Source organism: Canis lupus, chromosome 18 (assembly GCF_011100685.1).
Source record: "Canis lupus familiaris isolate Mischka breed German Shepherd chromosome 18, alternate assembly UU_Cfam_GSD_1.0, whole genome shotgun sequence".
NCBI lineage: Eukaryota > Metazoa > Chordata > Mammalia > Carnivora > Canidae > Canis > Canis lupus.
Window position 1 is genome coordinate 14332561 of NC_049239.1, and position 22358 is coordinate 14354918.

At 38.2% G+C, this 22358-nt stretch overlaps 1 long non-coding RNA gene across 1 annotated transcript in view; it reads left to right on the forward strand.

Annotated features, from left to right (window-relative positions):
• The window catches only part of LOC106559957, a 70408-nt gene extending 50534 nt beyond the window's left edge, over positions 1 to 19874 (forward strand). The window contains exons 3-4 of the long non-coding RNA XR_005372911.1: positions 17469 to 17647; positions 19577 to 19874. This is a non-coding gene — a long non-coding RNA (uncharacterized LOC106559957). The remainder of the gene's footprint in view (positions 1 to 17468; positions 17648 to 19576) is intronic.
• Positions 19875 to 22358: the final 2484 nt, after the last annotated feature.

The following is a 22358-nucleotide window of genomic DNA, read 5'->3' on the forward strand; positions in this document are numbered from 1 at the left end:
GAGACTGCAAATGTCATGTGTATCATCACACTTTCACCCACTAATATTAGCATTCATTAATGATTTTATCTAAAATAATTATTATTGTGGAATTTAGTCAAATAGTGATTTCCAGTTTCCATCATTTTCTATATCCGTTGGAATTCTGCTATAAGGAAGAATTTTTCTATTTCTGCCATTTACTTATTTTTAACATTATTATTTATATAGGCATAAATTTGTTTTGGTTTTTTTTTACAGTTTTATAATTTAAATTCAATTTGCCAACATATAATATAACACTCAGTGCTCATCCCATAAATTTGTGAATTATTCTATGCTGTGGATTATAATCCATTGCTACCATTTTTATTATTAATTTTTTTTTTACTTGTCCACTTAGCTAGTGGAAGCCTGTTTGAGCTGGCTTCTACATTCCCTAATATGTCATTTTTTGAGCATTTTCTTACTATTTAGAACCAGAAGTTGTTCTAGGCTTGTATATTTTCCCTGCCTATCCCAGAATCAACCATATTCCGAAAAATTGCTAGTTTCTTTATGGGAAAGTGGTATTTAGAAATAAAGATTTGGGTACAAGATGTGTTCATCAGTATTGGGGAATGTGATTCTATGTACATGTATGTATAAGCACTTATCTGTATCTATTTCTATATCTTAAATCTATATTAAAAGTTATGACTTCATGCTGGTGATTTGATTGTTTGTATTACATTTTGGGATGCCCATGACTACCACTCTTTATTCATGTCATTGTTTTTTAAGATTTTATTTATATATTTGACACACAGAGAGAGACCAAGAGAGCACAAGAAGGGGGAGTGGTAGAGGCAGAGGGAAAGAGAAGTAGGCTCCCCACTGAGCCTACTTGGGGCTCGATTCCAGGACCCTGGGACCACGACCTGAGCTGAAGGCAGATGCTTAACCAGCTGAGCCACCCAGCTCCCCTCTTTATTCATTTTAATTTCTTTTTTCCCTTTTTCCACCCTCCCTTCCCCTCATTCTGTCTCTTTCTTTTTCTCCTCTTTCTCTCCCTGCTTTTCCTCCTCCTCATTCTTATAGTCCTTGTCTCCTTATTTCATATGTGGCTATTTGGTATGATTAAAGGCAGCAAATCTGAGATCTGAAGGACCCAAGTTCAAGTCCTGGCTCTACCAATTTCCAGCCATGTGATTATGGGCACACAGTCTCTCACAATAATAGATTCTCAACAAAACAGAATTCTTTCCAGGTTCAATCCCTGGGATCAGGCTTAGTTTTCCTTTGAAATTCTCAGACTTTATAGGCTAGTTCATTTCTCAATCCTGACTTCAGTTCAAGTCTTCCTTTTATCAGAACACACAGGCAATCTACCTTCCCCCAAGCTATTCTCAGCTCTTTTATGGGAGAAATTTAACTACTGTTTCTTTTCTAGTTAATTCTTTTAAAAAAATAAACTGTATTCAGGGTGCCTAGGTAACTCAGTTGGTTAAGCCTCTGACTCTTGATTTCAGCTCTCATCATGATCTCAGGGTCATAAGATCAAGCCAAACCCCTCATCTGGGGCTCAGTGCTCAGTGTGGAGTCTGCTTGAGGATTTCTCTCCCTCTACTTTTACCCCTCCTCTGTTCACATTCTTTCTCTCTCTCTCTCTCTTATAAATCTTTAAAATAAAATAAACTCTATTCAAGTATAACAATAATAAAGATGTAAAAAAAATCTGTGTGCTGTGTAATTGTCATAAAGAATGTAAAACTGTGTAAACAGTCCCCCAGATGGAGAAAAACAATATTACCAGCTCCCAAAAGACCCCTGAATCCCTTCCCAATTATTATCTCCATCTTCCCTCCTAATGGTAACCACTATCCTGAATTCGAATATCATAAATTTTGAACTTTTTGTAAGTGGAATTCATAGTAATTATTCCTTCCTATGCCATTCCTTCATATGATAAATTGTTTTCCAAGTTGGCTATACCAATTTATACTTATGCAAGCAATGTTTGACAGTTTCAGTTACTCCACACCCTTACCAATACTTAACATTAATAGTATTTTAAATTTTAGCCTTGTGGGGGTGTAGTGATATGTCATTGTTCTTCTAATTTGCATCTCCCTGATAGCTAATTGTTGGAGAACCTTTTCATTTATTTCTTTGCCATATGTCTAACATCTTCAGTGAAGTGCTTATTCAAGTTTTTGTTGTGCTTTTTTTTGATTGACACACAATTGTTATATTAATTTCAGGTGTACAACATGATGATTCAACAATTCTATTGGATATGCTTTGCTCACCAGAAGTGTAGCTACCATCTATCACCATACAATACTATTACAATACCGTTGACTGTATTCCCTAAGCTGTACCTCTCATCCTTGTGACTTATGAATTCCACAACTGGAGGCCTCTACTGCTCATAACTCTTCACCCATTTTACCCATCCACCCAGCCCCTTCCCCCTGGCAATCATCAGTTCTTTGTATCAGTTCTTTGGTTTATTTCTGTTTTTTTTTGTTCCTTTGTTCATGTGTTTTTTAGAAACTACATATAAGTAAAATCACATATATTTGTCTTCTCTGACTTTTTTCACTTAATATAATACCTGTCTATGTCCATCCATGTTGTCACAAATGGTAAAATCTCATTCTTTTTTGTAAAAAGATCTATCTATTTATTTGAAAGGAGAGGAGAAGGGGCAGAGGGAGAGGGAGAGAATCCCAACAGACTCCATGCTGAGCACAGAGCCCCATGTGAGGCTCGATCCCAGGACCTTGAGATTAGGACCTGAGACAATACCAAGAGTCAGATGCTTAACCGACTGAGCCATTCCAGGTACCCCAGGATCTCATTCATTTTAATAGCTGAGTAATATTTCTTTGTGTATATATACCACATCTTCTTTATCCATTTAGTAGTGATGGACATGTAGGTTGCTTTCCTGTCTTGGCTATTATAAGTAATCCTGCAATAAACATAGAATACATAGAAGACTTTGAATTAGTATTTTCCTTTTCTTTGGGTAAATACTCAGTAGTGGAGTTGCTAGATTATACAGTATTTCTATTTTTAAATTTTTTGAGGAAACTACATACTGTTTTCCAAAATGGTCACACTAATTTACATTCCCACCAACAGTGCACAAGGGTTCCTTTTTCTCCACATTCTGTCCAACATTTGTTATTTCTTGTCCCTTTGACTTTGGCCATTCTGCCAGGTAGAAGAAATATCTCATTGTGGTTTGATTTACATCTCTGTGATAATTAGTGGCATTAAACATTTTTTCATATGTCTGTTGGCCATTGTATGTCTTCTTTGAAAATAGGTCTATTCCAGTCCTTTGTCCATTTTTTATTTGAAATTGTGTTTTGCTTTGGTTACTTATTATAAGTTCTTTATTTATTTCAGATATTAACCCCTTATTGTATGTATCATTTACAAATATCTTCCTCCATTCAATAGGTTGCCTTTTTGTTTTGTGAATGGTTACCTTTGCTATGAAAAAAACTTTATTTTGGTGTAGTCTGAATAGTTTATTTTTGCTTCTGTTTCCTTTGCCTATGAAGACATATCTAGAAAAATATTTCTGTTGCCAATGTCAAAGAGATTACTGCTTATGACTTTTTCTAGGGGTTTTATGGTTTCAGGTCTTAACATTTAGATCTTACATCCATTTCATTCATCCAGTTTATTTTTGTATATGTTGTAAGATAATAGTCTAGTTTTATTCTTTTGCATATAGCTATTCATTTATCATAGCACTATTTATTGAAGAGACTGTCTTGTCCCCCCATCGTATATTCTTCTCTCTTTTTTCTAAAGATTTTATTTATTTGTGAGATACACAGAAAGAGAGAGAGAGAGAGAGAGAGAGAGAGAGAGAGATTGGCAGAGACACAGGCAGAGGGAGAAGCAGGCTCCATGCAAGTAGCCTGATGTGGGACTCGATCCCGGGTCTCCAGAATCACAACCTGGGCTGAAGGGAGTGTGGTGTGGTTTACCGCTAAGCCACCTGGGCTGCCCCTGTTCTTGTCTCTTTTGTCATAAATTAGTTGACCATATGAGTGTGGGTTTATTTCTGAGCTCTTTATTCTGTTCCATTGATCTATATATCCGGTTTTGTACCGGTACCATACTGTTTTGATTACCATAGCTTATGGTATATCTTGAAATCTGGAACTGTGATACTTCCAGCTTTGTTCCTCTTTCTCAAGATGGTTTTAGCTATTCAGGGTCTTTTGTGGTTCCATACAAATTTTAGGATTAGTTGTTTCAGTTCTTTGAAAAATACTGTAAGTATTCTGATAGGAATTGCACTGAAATCACAGATTGCTTTGAATAGTATGGACATGTTAACAATACTAGTTCTTCTAATCCATGAGCATGGTATGTCTTTCCATTTGTTTCTGTTGTTTTTAGTTTCTTTCATAAATGTTTTATATTTTTCAGAGGATAGATCTTTAATCTCCTTAGTTAAGTTTATTCTTTTTGGTGAAAAAAAGAATGAACTTTTGGTATTTTATTCTTTTCAGTGAAATTGTAAATGGAATTGTTTTCTTAATTTCTCTTTCTGCTCCTTCATTATCAGTGTATAAAAGTACAATAGATTTTTGTGTATTAATTTTGTATCTTACAACTTAATTCATTTATTACTTCGAATAGCTTTTTGGTGAAGTCTGTAGGATTTTCTATGTAGTGTCATGTCATCTGCAAATAGTGACAATTTTAATTCTTCTTTACCAATTTTGATGCCTTTTATTTCTTCTTCTTATCCAAAAAAGAAAGCTTGGCTAGGATCTCTAATACTATGTTGAATAAAAGTGGCAAGAATGGACATCCTTGTCTTGTTTCTGATCTTAAGGGAAAAGCTCTCCATTTCTACTACCAAGTATGATGTTAGCTGTGAGATTGTCATACATGACCTTTATTACATTGAGGTATGTTTCCTCTAAACTACCTTTGTTACGATTTTTTTTTATCATGAATGGATGTTGAATTTTGTGAAATGTTTTTCCTGCATTTATTGGAAAGATAATAAGATTTTTATCTTTCATTTGTTAATATGGTGTATCTCATTGCTTGCTTTGCATATATTAAACCATCCTTGCATCCCCAGAATAAATTCCACTTGATCATTGTGAGTGATCGCTTTCATTTCTGATGTTATTTATTTGGGTCCTCTCTCTCTTTTTCGTGATAACTCTGACTAACGATTTTTCAATTTCATGCATCTTTTCAAAGAACCAGCCCTTGGTTTCTTTGATCTTTTCTATTTTTTGTCTTTGTTTCACTTATTTCTATTGATCTTTATTATTTCCTTCCTTCTACTTATTTTCTTCCTTTTCAATTCCTTTGGATACAAGGTTAGATTTTTTTTATTTGAAATTTTTTTTTGTTTCCTGAGGTAGGTATGTATCACTCTAAACTTCCTTCTTTGAATTGCTTTCATGGCATTCCAAAGATATTGGAGCACTATGTTTTCATTTTCACTTGTCTCTGTATTTTCTTAATTTTCTTTTTGATTTCGTTGTTGACCCATTGGTTAGTTAGCACCATATTATTTAACCTTCACATTATTGTGGTTTTCCAGTTTCTTTCTTGCAACTGATTTCTTGTTTGATACCATTTGGTTGGAAAAGATGTATGATATGATTTAATCTTCCTAAATTTATTGAGGCTTGTTTTGTGGCCTAATATGTGACTTATCCTGGAGAATATTCCATGTGCACTTGAAAAGGACATGTATTTTGTTGTTTTTACATGGAATATTCTGTATATATCTGTTAGGTTCATCTGGTCTAATGTGTCATTCAAAGCTACTGTTTCCTAGTTGATTTATGACTGGATGATCTATCCAATTATGCAAGTTGATTTTATGACTGGATGATCTATCCCTTATTATTATTCTTTTATCATTGATTTTTCCCTTTAAGTCTGTTAACATTTGCTATATGTATTTAGGTGCTCCAATGTTGGGTGCATAGGTATTTACAATTATCACATCCTCTTGTTGAATTGATCCCTTTATCATTATGACATTGCCCTCCTTTGTCTCTTGTTAGGCTTTTTTTATAGAGTCTGTCTGATATAAATATTGCTACCCCTACATTTTTTTTTGCTTCCATTTGCATGATATATCTGTTTCCATTCCTTCACTTTCAATCTGTAAATGTCTTTAAGTCTAAAGCAAGTCTTTTATAGGCAGCATATAGATGGATCTTGTTTTCTTATCCATTCTGTCACCCTATGTTTTTGATTACAGCATTTCACTGGTTATATTTAAAATACTTATTAATAGCTATGTACATTTAGGTTTTTTTCTGATTGTTTTTGTAGTTTTCTGTTCCTTTCTTATTCTCTTGTTCTTCTTCCTTGTGATTTATGACATTCTTTAATGTTATACTTGTTTTCCTTTTTCTATATTTTTTGTATGTCTACTGTATGTTTTCTGTTTGTGGTTACCATGAGGTTCATGTATAACATTCCAACATATATAGCAGCCTATATTAAGTTGATAGTCACTTAAGTTCAGAAATATTCTAAAGAAACTCCTTTTTACTGCCTGCCTCAATGTTTTATAGATAAATAAATATATATAGTCATATTTTGCATCTTTAAAAAATATCTTGCATCTTTTTCTTATGTGATTCTCCTTAACTAATTTTTTCGGACATTATAGACTATACTACTTTATTCATTTAACCTTAATACTAACTTTATAAGTGATTGCTTTACTACCTTTAGTGTGTTTACATTATGAACATTTTTCCTCTCATAATTCTTTTTTTTTAATTTTTTATTTATTTATGATAGTCACACACACAGAGAGAGGGAGAGAGAGAGAGAGAGAGAGAGAGAGAGAGAGAGAGAGAGAAGCAGGATCCATGCACCGGGAGCCCGACGTGGGATTCGATCCCGGATCTCCAGGATCGCACCCTGGGCCAAAGGCAGACGCTAAACCGCTGCGCCACCCAGGGATCCCTCCTCTCATAATTCTTTTTGCTTCTAGTTATGACCTTTTCTTTTCAACTTGAGTTCCTTCAGCATTTCTTGTAAAGCTAGTTTAGTAGTGCTAAACTTCATTTTTAATTTGTTTGTATTGAAGTTCGATTTGCCAACATATAACACCCAGTTTTCATCCCATCAAGTGCCCTCCTCAGTGTGCATCACCCAGTCACCTCATACCCCGACCATCTGCCCTTCTACACTACCCCTTGTTTGTTTCACAGACTCAGCAGTCTCTCATGTTTTGTCTCCCTCTCTAATTTTTCCCACTCATTTTCTCTCCTTTTCCCTATAATCCCTTTCACTATTTCTCCTATTCCCCATATGAATGAAACCATATAATGATTGTCCTTCTCTGACTGACTTACTTCACTCAACATAATACCCTCCAGTTCCACCCATGTCGAAGCAAATGGTGGGTATTCGTCGTTTCTAATGGCTGAGGAATATTCCAGTGTATATAGAGACCACATCTTCTTTACCCATTCATCTGTCAAAAGACAGTAAGGCTTCTTCTACAGTTTTGCTATTGTGGACATTGCTGCTATAAACACTGGGGTGCAGGTGAACCAGCGTTTCACTGCATTTGTATCTTTGGGGTAAATCCCCAGCAGTGCAATTGCTGGGCGTACAGCAGTTCTATTTTTAACTCTTTGAGGACCCTCCACCCAGTTTTCCAAAGTGGCTGCCCCAGTTCACATTCCCACCAACAGTGCAAGAGGGTTCCCCTTTCTTCATATCCTCTCCAACATTTGTTATTTCCCGTCTTGTTAATTTTCACCATTCTCACTGGTGTGAGGTGGCATCTCATTGTGGTTTTGATTTGTATTTCCCTGATGGCCAGTGATGTGGGGCATTTCCTCATGTGCTTGTTGGCCATGTCTATGTCTTCCTCTGTGAAATTTCTGTTCATGTCTTTTGCCCATTTAATGTTTGGATTGTTTGTTTCTTTGCTGTTGAGTTTAATAAGGTCTTTATAGACCTTGGATCTTGGCTCTTTATTTAATATATCATTTGCAGATAGCTTCTCCCATTCTGTAGGTTGTCTTATCATTTTGTTGACTATTTCTTTTGCTGTGCAGAAGCTTTTTATCTTAAGTCCCAATAGTTTATTTTTGCTTTCTCACATTTAGATCTTTCAACCATTTCGAGTTTATTTTTGTGTATGGTGTAAGACAATGGCCCAGTTTCATTCTTCTGCACGTGGCTGTCCAATTCTCCCAGCACCATTGATTAAAGAGATTGTCCTTTATCCAGTGAATATTCTTTCCTGTTTTGTCGAACATTAGTTGACCATAGAGTTGAGGGCCCATTTCTGGGTTCTCTATTCTGTTCCATTGATCTATGATCTGTTTTTGTGCCAGTATCACATTGTCTTGATGATCACAGCTTTGTAATACAGCTTGAAATCCAGTATTGTGATGTCCCTGGCATTGGTTTTCTTTTTCAATATTCCCCTGGCTATTCTGGTCTTTTCTGATTCCACACAAATCTTAACATTATTTGTTCCAACTCTCTGAAGAAAGTCCATGGTATTTTGATAGGGATTGCATTAAACGTGTAAATTGCCCTGGGTAACATTGACATTTTCACAATATTTATTCTTCCAATCCATAAGCATGGAATGTTTTTCTATCTCTTTGTGTCTTCCTCAATTTCTTTCAGAAGTGTTCTGTAGTTTTGGGGGTATAGATCCTTTGCCTCTTTGGTTACGTTTATTCCTACGTATCTTATGCTTTTGGGTGCAATTGTAAATGGGATTGACTCCTTAATTTCTCTTTCTTCAGTCCCATTGTTAGTGTATAGAAATGCCACTGATTTCTGGGCATTGATTTTGTATCCTGCCACACTGCTGAATTTGCTGTATGAGTTCGTGGGGTGGAGTCATTTGAGTTTTCTACGTACTGTACCATGTCATCTGCAAAGAGGGAGAGTTTGACTTCTTCTTTGCCAATTTGAATGCCTTTTATTTCTTTTTGTTGCCTGATTGCTGAGGCTAGGACTTCTAGTACTATGTTGAATAGCAGTGGTGAGAGTGGACATCCCTGTCCTGTTCCTGATCTTAGGGGAAAGGCTCTGTAATTCCCCATTGAGAATGATATTCACTGTGGGCTTTTCATAAATGGCTTTTAATATATTGAGGAATGTTCCCTCTATCCCTACACTCTGAAGAGTTTTGATCAGGAATGGATGCTGTATTTTGTCAAATGCTTTCTCTGCATCTATTGAGAGGATCATATGGTTCTTGTTTTATCCCTTGTTGATATGATCTATCATGTTGTTTGTTTTATAAGCGTTGAACCACCCTTGCATCCTGGGGACAAATCCCACTTGGCCATAGTGAATAATCTTCTTAATGTACTGTTGGATCTTAATGGCTAGTATCTTGTTGAGAATTTTTGTATCTGTGTTCATCAGGGATAGTGGTCTATAATTCTCCTTTTTCATGGAGACTTGTCTGGTTTTGGAATCAAGGTGATACTGGCCTCATAAAACGAGTTTGGAAGTATTCCATCCCTTTCTATCCTTCAGAACAGCTTTAGTAGCATAGGTATTATTTCCTCTTTAAACATTTGATACAATTCCCCTGGGAAGCCATCTGGCCCTGGACTTTTGTGTCTTGGGAGGTTTTTGATGACTGCTTCAACTTCCTCGCTGGTTATTGGCCTGTTCAGGTTTTCTATTTCTTCTTGTTCCAGTTTTGGTAATTTGTTGTTGTCCAGAAATATATTCATTTCTTCTAGATTGCCTAATTTGTTGGCATATAGCTACTTATAATATGTTTTTTTTAATGTTATTTATTTATTCAGAGATAGAGAGAGAGACAGAGACACAGGCAAAGGGAGAAGCAGGCTCCATGCAGGGAATCTAATGTGGGACTCTGATCCCAGGTCTCCAGGATCACACCCCGGGCTGCAGGCGGCACTAAACCGCTGCACCACCGGGGCTGCCCGATAATATGTTTTTAAAATAGTTTATATTTCTTTGGTTTGGCCGTGATCTCTCCTCTTTCATTCATGATTTTATTAATAAAATATTTCACATATTTTTTCGGTTTCTGCCTATCTTGGAAGCTCTTTATCTCTCCTTCTATTCTGAATGACAGTCTTTCTGGAGAAAGTATTCTTGGCTACATGTTCTTCTCATTTAGTACCCCGAATATACCATGCCAGTCCTTTCTGGCCTGCCAGGTCTCTGTGGAGAGGTCTGCTGTGAATCTGATATTTCTCTCCATATAAATTAAGAATCTCTTGTCTCACACTACTTTAAGGATTTTCTTTTTATCTTTGAAATTTGCAATTTTCACTATTAAATGTCAAGGTTTGAATGGTTTTTATGGATTTTGGGGGGGTTTCTCTCTATCTCTTAGATCTAAATACTTATTTCCTTCTCCAGATTTGGGAAGTTCTCAACTATGATTTCTTCAAATTTACTTTGTGGTTCGTTCTCTCTCTCTCTCTCTCTCTCTCCCCTCTCTCAGACTCTTCTGGAATCCCAATTAGATGTATAGTCTTCCTTCCTTCCTATCATTTATTTCCCTAAGGCTTTCCTCATGGTCTCTTAATTTTTAATTTTTTTTCTCCTTTTTCCTCAGCTTCTGTCCTTACCATTAACTTGTCTTCTATGTCACTCACTCTTTCTTACACCTCATTAACCCTAGCCTTTAGGACATCCAGTTTGGATTGCATCTCATTTCATCTATTTTTAATTTCAGCCTGAGTAGACCTCAATTCTGCAGTAACAAAGAGTTACTGAGAGTCCTTATGCTTTTTTTCAGAGCTTTATAATTTTACTTCTGAATTGAATTTCTGACATCGCATTGAAATCCAAATTCTATAACTCTGTGGCAGAGAGTACTGTTTCCAGTTCTTTCTTTTGTGGTGAATTCTTCCTTCTAGTCATTTTGTCCAGTGCAAAGTGGCTGTATGAGTGGGCTGAGTCAAAAATGTCAACCACAACCTAAGTAAAATACACCCTAGATGATTTTGAAGATGTCAGAGACCAGAAAATAAAAGAAAAAGAGGAACAGAACAAAATAAAACAAAAGGACCACTAAAGTGAAAAACAAATTTTAAAACAAAGTAGTAAAAATAAAAAGCCAAAAACCAAAAACAAAGAAGACAAAAGAAAAAGAAAACAGGAAAGTAAAGAGGAAAAAAGAGAAAGAAAGGGGGGATGGTGGTGGTGGTGAAGAAGTGGTAGTGGACAAAGAATGTAATCCACCTGAGGGGATCCTAGAGGGTGATCCTCCTGATTTTGAGTGTATTTTGTTATGTATGTTAGAAAATGCTCAATCCCAAATTTTATATAAATTTTATATAAACCAGCAATACTTATATAAAACCCCAACATTGACCACATTGACTGCCAAAACATAAACAACATAAAAGAGGGGAGCAGAATGGGAAGGAGGTGAGAATATAATCTCACAAGATGAACTAACACAGTGTTCCACTTGGTTCTGGGTGTATGTTGGTTGTGTTTTAGAGGGTACTAAAGGTACCTTTAGAAGGTACTTCCACCATTGTAATACAAAATGAGGCAGAAAAAAACAAAAACAAAACCCATATCTCATCTATCTACCAAAATTAAATTGAATACGTTGAAGGGAATCCAGAAGTGGAAAATATATCTAAGACATGTAACTGTAGAAATATGAACGTCAAAAGGAAAATAACTTAAAAATGAAGAGCTGGTAAAATATTGTAGTTAAGGTAGGAAAAGAGAGAAAATAAAAATTTCCAATATTTTTAGTCTGATATAAAAGTGAGTCATAATGGTAAAAAAAAAAAAAAAAAAAAAAAAAAAAAAGAAAAAGAAAAAGAAAAAGAACAGTCTAGTTCTATATACTACTTTCTCTTGGTCCTGGAGCTTTCCAGTGCTGCTTGGTCAGTAAACTTGCTCTTCCCTTGTTCTCCCAGCTGGTCTTCAGGGGGAGGGGTCTGCTGTGCTGTTTCTCAAGTGTCTGTGCCTGGGTGGAGATGCCCCGCCCCCTGCCAGGTGCCAAACTCAGTGGGAGCTGTTTACCCCTGTGAGACCTTGTTCCCCAGAGGCCCCACCTCTCCCAGGCACAAGGTGAGAGAAAGAAGAAAAACAACAGGGGCAATGTCAGATTTCCAGCTTTGGAGTCAAGCTCCCCTTGAGCAACTAACTGTAGTCTCTCAGTCCACCCTGGCCTAGATGCTCCTGGACCAGCGCAGGTGCACTGATCTGCACAGTTTGGGGGCTCCCAGTGGCAGGAGAGTTCTTGGCTTCCTGTGCCTTCCCCACTTCCGCCTGTCCCAGGGGCAACACAGGATCCCCAGCTTTGTCCACTTGGGTGCCCTGGGATGCGAGGGCCTGTGTCACTGGACCTGTGCCCCCAGGGAATGCCTCTTCTGAAGGGAACGGGGCTTAGCCACCTCCATCTGGAGGCAACCCACCTAACCGACTGGCTTCTCCCAAATGCCCCAGAGGCCTGCAGTGCTCCAGCCCTTTACTGATATTGGATCACAGTTTGCGGTGAGCTTTCCCCCAGGTGCCCCTCCTCCTATAGTGATTCTGGGAATCTTGAGGCTTCACTGCCCTTCCTGCGATTCCACCCGATTTCCCTGCTAAGCACTTTTCTATCCAGAGAAACTCCAGTGTGGACTTTTAAAGTTCCCGCTTCTCCAGGGCTGGGCTTTCCTGCCCCAGAGGTTTTCTCTGGTCCACTTTAGTCCAGCCACTCACGGTTCCCCTCCCCCACTTTATTCTTTTTTATTTATTTTTTCCACCTTCCTACCTTGTTAGAAATGAAAAACTTTTCTCTCTGTAGTGTTCCAGCTGCTCTCTCTTTAAATCTCAGGTCAAATTCATAGGTGTTCAGGATGTTTTGAAAGTTACCAGGTAAGTTTGTGGGGCCAGGTGAGCTGAGGACCCCTACTCTTCTGCCATCTTGCCCCTCCCTCCCCAGTAGTGGTAAACTTCTTTAACTTTTGTTAGTCTGGGAAACTCTATTTCTCCTTCAAATTCTTAATGAAAATCTGGCCAGGTAGAGTATTCTTCATTATAGTTTGGTTTGTTTGTTTTCTCCTTTCATTTGAATATATCAGGCCTCTTTCTTCTGGCTTGAATATTTCTGCTGAAAAATTGGCTGAGATCTTTAAGGGTTTCCCTTGTATTTTACTAGTAGCTTCACTCTCATTCCTTTGAAATTCTTTGTCTTTAATTTTTTATACTTTAATTAGTTTGTGTCATGGTGTGGACCTCCTTGGGTTCATCTTTGGAACTCTGGGTTTCCTAAACCTGGGTATATGTTTCCTTCCCACTTCATGGAATTTTTCAGTTATTGTATCTTCAAGGAAGTTTTCTGCCCCCTTTTATCTCTCCTCTCCCTCTGAGACTCCTATACTGCAAATGTTTATTCACTTGGTATTGTTCAAGAGATCCCTTAACCTATCTTTTTTTTTTTAATTCTTTTTCATTTTTGCTGTTCAACTTGGGTGCTTTCCATTACCCTGTCTTCCAGATCATTGATTCATTCTTCTGCGTGTTTTACCTGCTGTTGATTCCCTCTAGTGTATTTTTCATTTCAGTTATTGTATTCTTCAACTCTGATTGGTTCTTTGTTGGAGTTCTCACTGAGTCTATCCATTCCTTTCTCCAGTCTGGGTGACCATCTTTATGACCATTACTTTGAACTCTTTATCAGGTAGATTATGTCTATTTCATTTGGTTCTTTTTCTGAGGTTTTGTCTTCTTCTTTCATTTGGAGCATATTCCTCTGTCTCCTCATTTTCTTGAATTCCTGTGTTTGTTCCTATGAAGTGGGTAGAACAACTACTTCTCCTAAGCTTGAAGTGATGGTCTGTGTATGGTAGTCCCCTGTAAAGATTTTGTGTGACTGGTGACTATGGCTGTCTGGCCAGAGCTGTGGCTTGTGTGGGCTAGGGGATCCCAGAGCACTCCGTGCTGGAGCTGCCCTCTCTTATGACCAGAGCTGAAGTGGGCATGTTTCTTGGCTCTTTATGCAGAGGGTGCCCAGGCAGGACTGGTGAAGCTAACATGGGGTTCCAGGGACCTCCATACAGTGAGCATCATGGCAGAACAGCTGGAATTGAAATAGGTGGAGGTGGAGGTGTCCTGGGTACTCAGCACAAGATTTGCTTGACAACTGGACCCAAAGTAGGTGCTGGTTAGGAGTTCCAGGGCACTCCTCATGCAGGGCACCCTGGCCTTCCAGGTCTCAGAATGCCCTGCATCAAGATACCCAACCACATCATTTGGCCCTGAGGTGTGATTGGCCTAGAGTGTTTCAGGGTACCTTGTGCCTGTGTCACTTTGACAAAATGGTTGGAACTGTAGTAAGCACTGAGCAAGGGGGTCGTGGTGTGCACACTGCCCTGGTGTGATAGCTTGGATTGGTATGAGCTAGGGGCCTGGGGCTCACTAAGGCAAGACCCTACTTCAGTCTGTCCAGGAGCCATAGTTGGCTTACATTAGTGGAAGGCAAGGGGAATAGAAGCCATGGCACTCACCAGCCCCTCTGACTTGGAGAGAGTTCCAGCAACCACCCCCCATTTTGGCAGGGTCCTAGGATTGGTTCCCATATATTCAAGTTGCTCTTTTTAGTCACAGCTATCTTTTTTTTCTGTGCCCCAGGGCAGACAAATCTGCTCACAGTCCCTCAGTACTACCATTCTCCGCTACAGCTTGCAGCACTAGAAGGTCAGGGTTCCCTTCATTACCAGGTCTCCATCTCTTTTGCTGTTCTCTTTGTGATCTCTTTATCATGTGTTGTGCAGAAACTATTCAATCAGCCTTCAGTTCTTCTTTAGGAGGAATTGCTCTATAAATAAGTGTAGATTTAGTGTGTCCATTTAGAAGGTGAGTTCAGGGTCTTTATTACATCACCATTAAGACCAGAAGAATCCTTATTAATTCTTTATTGTCACATAGGTGCATTAGCCCCCAATTAGCCGAGCACTGTGCTTCTCTGTGATGTTAGTTTCTGTTCCATTTTCACTTATCCATTTGTCCCTTTATCTGTTAAATAATTGCCTGTTTGTCTGTCTTTCATCTATATATCTTTTTTGGAAGAAGGGAGCAAAATAATTGCGATTTCAAGCTATCTATTAGAGAAGGGCAGTTTCTATGAGGATTGATGCTATTTTTCTCTTAAAAATTATAATAATATCATGGACAAAATCAGTTTGATTACTCAAGCATTAAATTTTGCTTATTCCAAGAGTATAACTTCTCAAAGGGCAGTTATATTTAAGATTATTTGAGAACAAAGACTTTGGCAAACCTGTGGCAGCAAGGAGCTGTGTTCTTTTTTGGGTATTTGCATTTTAGCAGACTGTGAAATAAATCTAGCTTTTAAAGCAAAGAACTATTTACCATCTGCAGTTTGTTAATGTCTGAGGCAGGGAAAATCTGTCGTTCACATACATTTGTGATGAAGTTGGCAGATTCCAGTCTTATGGAGGGTTTCATCAGCAATGACTGAGATAGAAACACTCTTTTTCTGAAAACCTGCTCGATGCAATATGGTGAGCCAGCTACTCAGCTTCTGCCTATGGCACAAAAAATAAAAGTCAGCATCTTGAGAGTGGTGTCTTCTCATTTTTTCTTGTGACAAAAATCTGAGTATCATTGATGTAAGAATTGGTATGATCTAAAATAAAATAGTGACTAATGAATATATTCACCAGATTTCTAAGTCCTGGTAAAACAGCCCGGTAGGATCAGTCTACCCTACCAAATGGCCTTGTGCAGCAGGGAGGGCCAGGTGTACAGTTTGTAGAGGAAAAGGAGGCAAGATAGGAAAAGAATATGAACTCAAAAAGCCATTTCATAGAAATATGACTGTGTGCACAAAGAGAAAAAGGAAATTTTGTCTGTTGCCATGAGTGAAAAGTTCTAAATGAGGCAAAGAGAGGATGTATGGAAAGGTTCAGGTGATACGCTCTGAGCAAGCCTTCTGGGCTGCCTTTTTAAGGAAACTTAACATAAATCTTTACATTATCATTCATGTTGTTTGGTTTGAATTGGTGTCTAAAAACAAAAAACACTAAGCCCTGGGAGGATCTAGTACAATCTAGAAGTAATTTGGTATATTTGAATAGTAAACAGAAGTGGTAGTCAGAAAAAAAAAAAAAAAGAAGAAAAGAAGAAGAAGTGGTAGTCAGAACAATAAATAATCATAAGGCATGGGCTCTGATCCAGCAGGATGGATACTCAACCAGCCCGAATGGCTCTTGGGTATAAAGGACAGTGTACCACATTGGTGTGTGCCAGTCTAACGTCACCTCTGGTTATCAGTGCTTTCAAGGCCTGAAAATCATTTGTAGTGATGTATGGGCATGGAGGAGCTGTATGAGCTTAAATGTCCTCCAATGTTAGTTTCATCTGAGCCTCATGGGAAAATATAAGGAAGGGGAGAGCAGGAGTTAATGACCAATTTAAGGTGGCCTGAGCCCTGCCTAGTGCATTACGAGATGATGCTACGTCTGACATATATTTACTAACTCTGATTCAACATAGTAATAAGAGAAAGGGTAGTCTTATTCCTTTGCTGATCACATATTGGAAAAACAGAGTATAGGGTAACAAAGGTAATATCCATTTCCTCCCCTGTTTCTTTTTTTTTTTTAAGATTTTATTTATTTATTCATGAGAGACAGAGAGAGAGAGAGAGAGAGAGAGAGGCAAAGACACAGAGGGAGAAGCAGGCTCCATGCAGGGAGCCTGACATGGAACTCGATCCCGGGTCTCCAAGATCATGCCCTGGGCCGAAGACAGTGCTAAACCAGTGAGCCACCCAGGGTTCCTGCCTCCCCTGTTTCTTAACATTGTTGCGTTTAGGTTGGCTCCAATGAGTAACTCTGACCAATGAACATGAGAAGAAGTACAGGGGTCACTTTTAGATCAAGGTGATTTAAAGCCAATGTGCTTTCTTCATCTTTCTATTGGCATAGCGACTTTTGAGGCGATGCGTCCTAAATGCTATCATATAAAGAAGGGATCCCCAGTGTGCATAAAACCTGTAATAGAGACAAATCCTTTATGTTAAGCCAGAGATCTGCACAGCATAGCATAACTCATCCTGACTAGAAGTTGGTCCCTTTTGGATGCTACATAACAAACACCTGAGGTGTTTTCTTGCATTTCTTTAAAGGAAAGCAGTGAAGACACAGATATTACAGGTTGAAATGCTGCTGATCCAAATGATACATTAGCAAGACATTTTCTACAGCTTCCACCTGCAATCATTTGGGGAGGCAGAGCATAATCAGAGTGTGCCAGCAGTTCGGGAGCATGTTAGAAAACAAAATGTAAATAGTGTATGTGGCTGTCTTTGGCTAGGTATTACAAGAAAGAGAGGAGCTCAAGGAAGAAATGGCAGACAAAAATGAAAGTAAATATTGTTTAAAAATCCAAAGTTTTGTAGAATGGAAAAGCCATTCTTTTTCTAGGCCTCAATTATAAGAGACGGAGATGATTTTGGTTTTGCTTCCATTTAGGATAGAGAAAGCTTCCAGAGAACTTTGCTCCCACACTGATGAGACAGAGCTGGGCAGTTGACAAAATCACAAATTTTCTTGAATCCATCAAAAACTGAGATCATAAGACAACCAGGTGAACTACATTCTGGAGAGTGACAGCTTGACACAATGAACAGCCTTACCTTTGGCAGAGCAAGGTAGGATGAGGTGATCCGAATAAAAACAAGTAAGAAGGGGATCCCTGGGTGGCTCAGCGGTTTAGCGCCTGCCTTTGGCCCCAGGCGTGATCCTGGAGTCCGGGGATCCAGTACTGCGTTGGGCTCCTGGCGTGGAGCCTCCTTCCCCCTCTGCCTGTGTCTCTGCCTCTCTCTCTCTCTCTCTCTCTCTCTCTCTCTCTCCCCACCCCCCACGTCTATCATGAATGAATAAATAAAATCTTAAAAAAAAACAAAACAAGAAGCAATCAGCTAAAAATTTAACTGTATTCTTAAAGGCCTAGTGTAGGCTAGCATAACAATTTAAAATAATCCCAGTACCCCCAGACACAAGGGGAGTTTGCTCTGACTGTGGAGCTCTTTTCCATGGCCTTCACTGGAAAAGCCACTTTGCTTTAGAGAAAAACAAACTAAAATACCTAAGTTAAAAACTTCTTAGTCTGCATTTACAGAGAGTAAGAAACAATGTTGACATTAACTCACATGTTCCTAATGACCAAACAAGTGCTATAAAAAAATTATTAGGTCCTTACAATGAATTAATCAATTAATTGATTAAGATCAGATTAATCAAGATCAGATCTTTGGCTTCAGTATGTATTTTATCTGTAATAAATATCTACAAATATCAAATTATGCCTGAACAGAAGCACCATCTCCTTAGTGTTGGCTCAGTCTTTTTTTTTTTTTTAATTTTAAAACCTTCAAGTTTAGAAAGTTGTTATTCAAGGTTTAGAACTTAAGCTATTTGGTGACTTTAAGCTCTATTATTAGGTATAAAGAGAGCATTAAAACTTCCCAGATGAAATGCAAAGTGGGATTATTACATTGTTGATGGAATAATGCAAAATTTGAAATCCTTTGCTCCTTAAGCCTCTCCCACACCTATTTCATTTGAGAGACCACTGAGAGCCAGAGGAATAGCAGGCCTCAGTAACAGCAATAACTCCCTACTCCAAAATTTTTCTTTTCCGTGTTTAAAAATTATTATTTTTATTTAAAAATACCTTTTTATTATAAAAATTTTAACAACAGAATGAAATAAAACACCTAATCCCATAAAATCTGTATAATCACTGTTAACAATTTCTTATTTATCCTTCCAGACTTTTCTTTCCTGTGCATATATATTTCCAAATTATTTTCATATATTATGGACTCAATTGCACTTTCTCAAATTTCTGACCCTTTATCTAAGCCTAATCTATCAACATCTTAGATAAATCTTTCAATTACATTGTCTCCTAGGGGAATACCTTCAGCTTCCACTGAGAATCTATCTTTTAAACACAGGCTAACCTAGAAAATCAGTTATTAAACGTTTAGATTTTAAAATTTATGGGTACAATTATTAAATATTTAGATTTTACAATTTATTCTTTAAGGTTCTCCAAAATACAAATAAGATATATCTTGTTACCAAAAACCTTTACTTTGATACGTCTAAACATTTAATCACAGACAAGGGATTATAACTTCAGATTATAAACTACTTAAGGCAACATGTATTTAGAAATTTATGTTTTTAGAACTGTTTAAAAAATAGGTCACCAGAAGCTTTGGGCTGTGAAAGATCACTGTAACATATTTGAGAAAAATAAAAACAGCTCTATTGGCAACAGAATCTATACTTTATCTACTTTGAAGGTCAATGAGTATTTTTTTAAAGTTTTGATTTTGTTTAAACCTGAGATTCCAGGGAAAGGCAAGCTTTGGGGGTGGGTGTAGGGTCTACCTCCATGTTTCCTATGAAGATTAAACTGCATCCTCTTGATTCTTAGTTTCTTCAACATATAATGGTCATTTCTATTTGAATCATGGTGACAGTGTTCTTAGCACATGGTCAGACCCATTACTGTCAGTGGCTTTGTTTAGAGTGTTATTTGTTTGTTGCCTTTTAAATGTCTCCAGGTAGAGTCCCTATCCTGAAAGCCAGTGAGCAAGTGACTGACCTGGATACTGAAGGACACTTCTGCTTCATTTATTTATGGAAACATACAGAAAACAGATTCAACATTTGCATTGTAAGAGAGAACATCCTTTTTCAAAAGAACACCACAGCATTCTTAACAAGAGAGATAGATCATTCCCCAATAAATCATATATAATTAAAGTCCTTTACATTGGTATATAATGAACTCCTGAAAGCATATTTGAAAGTCAAGGATCTGAAAGTCAAACAGTAGGCATAAAGAGGGTTCTACTTCTAGAGAGCTCACATTATAAAATCTATGCTTGTGATTAAAGACATCATTTTTTGCATGAATATGCAATGTGTACAGATTATTTAACACATTTAATACATTAAAAACAAACATATAGGTAATAAATTATGGATTTTGAAATTATTTCTTACCTCAGCTGCCAGTTATCACAGCTGAGAGAAAAAACTTATTTAAAGCTTGAGTAAGGGGGATCCCTGGGTGGCTCAGCAGTTTAGCACCTGCCTTGGGCCCAGGGCGTGATCCTGGAGTCCTGGGATCGAGTTGCATGTCGGGCATCCTGCATGGGGCCTGCTTCTCCCTCTGCTTGTGTCTCTGCCTCTCTCTTTTTCTCTCTCTTTCATGAATAAATAAATAAATAAATTTTTTTAAAATAAAAAAGTAAAGCTTGAATAAGGACTAGCTGGTGGGGATTCTATTTAGTGGTATCAGATAAGTTTTCTTGAAATGGTTTTCAAGAGAAAGTGGAATGCCTGTCACCATCCTCTCTGAGAAGAGGTCAGCAGCAACCTCATGCACTTCTCCCTGCATGTGGGTCACTACTCATTCTCAATCACACTTATGCAGATAATCCAATTTCTCCATTGATTCACCATTGTAGTCTTTAGTTGGTTATTTTTCTTTACAACTAAACTCGCAGTCAACCTTTTGAGGTCCATGTAATATCTACTGAAGGTCAAGATTACCTGCCGTCAGCATACCTAACTGCGTTATCACTGGTACTGGCATTCTCATTTTACCACCTCCTGTTCCTATTTACAAGAAAATAAAAGCAAAATATTATTGATATTCAGATAATTGGATGGGTACCCAAAAATAATGATTGCCAAAAATAGAATGTGAAGAGGCATACAGAACCACCATAAAATGGCTTAATATCTATTTGTCACCTGCAGTATAAATGTTCAGCAGAGTTCTGGAGATCCAACATGCGATAATGGGGAGACCTTGTAAAAGTTGTGTCAAGGTCAAGGACTGCCTAAATCTCTTTGAAGAATAGCTGCTGCTCATATCTTAAATGAAAGATAAAACATTAAGAAATTGCTTCCTCATTACTTTATGGGGCAACCCTTAAATTTAGAAAATTTTTCACAAAATTTTGTGAATTTCCCTAAAAGTATAGATTTGGACTCTGCCCAAGTAGTAGGAACAACTGGAGTAAACGTAAAGGTAGAAGAAGAGAAAAAATATGACTGTGAAATAAACCAAAACTTTTTTTTTTATAAATTTTTATTTATTTATGATAGTCACACAGAGAGAGAGAGAGAGAGAGGCAGAGACACAGGCAGAGGGAGAAGCAGGCTCCATGCACCGGGAGCCCGACGTGGGATTCGATCCCGGGTCTCCAGGATCACGCCCTGGGCCAAAGGCAGGCGCCAAACCGCTGCGCCACCCAGGGATCCCCTAAACCAAAACTTTTAAACTCAGGCAGGGCTCCCAGCAAAAGGGCTCACCAGCAGAGAGGATGGCGAGGGAAAGCCTTCTGATGTTTCGTGTGGCAGAGGTGAAGTGGGGCTTCGGTTCACTCCCACTGTGTTGCCCATGGCCTCCAGTACTTACAAGAACACACAAATGTGTTTGTGTGTCCTGGGTGACCTTGGCCTTAGTACCAGGAGGTCTGCATTCTAGCCTGTGGATGAGAATAGTGTAAGTAAGGCCTCATTTTCAGAAAGAAATATAGTCTCAGTAATACAAGTCTCTCTTTAAAAGGGAATTGGCTTTAATGAAAAGGAAACTGAGGAGTAAATCACTTGGATTTGAAAAGCACTTTGTTAGCCAGGTAAATGTTGTAAATACCTTTTATGTGCTGATAAAACTGTAGAAAGATAAAGATCATTTATAACTCAGGGACAAATCAAAGGTCGATTTGCTAAGAAGTTTGAGGCAAAGGTCTAAAGCAAAATTACACTTGATTTTGCTAGGGTCTATTCTGTGGTGCCGGACAATATCACCACTAGACCTGGGCAGTATAGAGGAGGAAGGAGGAGGGATGGGAGCACATACTTGGGAGTACAAGTCTCCCACCTACGGCTGCCAACCAGGTGGAGTCGCTGAGCCCCACTTGAGAACCATGTAGAATAGGCCTGGTTTTCGTTTTGCTTCAGTTGCTCTCCAACCCTCTAAAGTGCTTCCTGTTTGGGGTTAATGAGATGCCTGGAGTAGCTCCAGGACTTGGGCCTGTAGGGCTATCTGGGGTCCCATTACCTGGGTCTGTCCCCAAGGAAGGAACCAGGTGAGCTGATCAATCCTGTTGGCTAGAGAGGATTTCTTTTGAGGTTGGACCACCTGACTGGTACTGACACACTGATTTGGAATGATTTTCATTCATGTTAGATAGACGACAAGCTCAGAACTCTGGGCTACTAACTCTCCATGTGAGCCCACCAGTCAAATCTTCCTATTTATGTTCAGGCCATGATGCTGCATCCATTCTACAGTATCTGAAGGCAGCAGGGGTGGCAACCAGGATC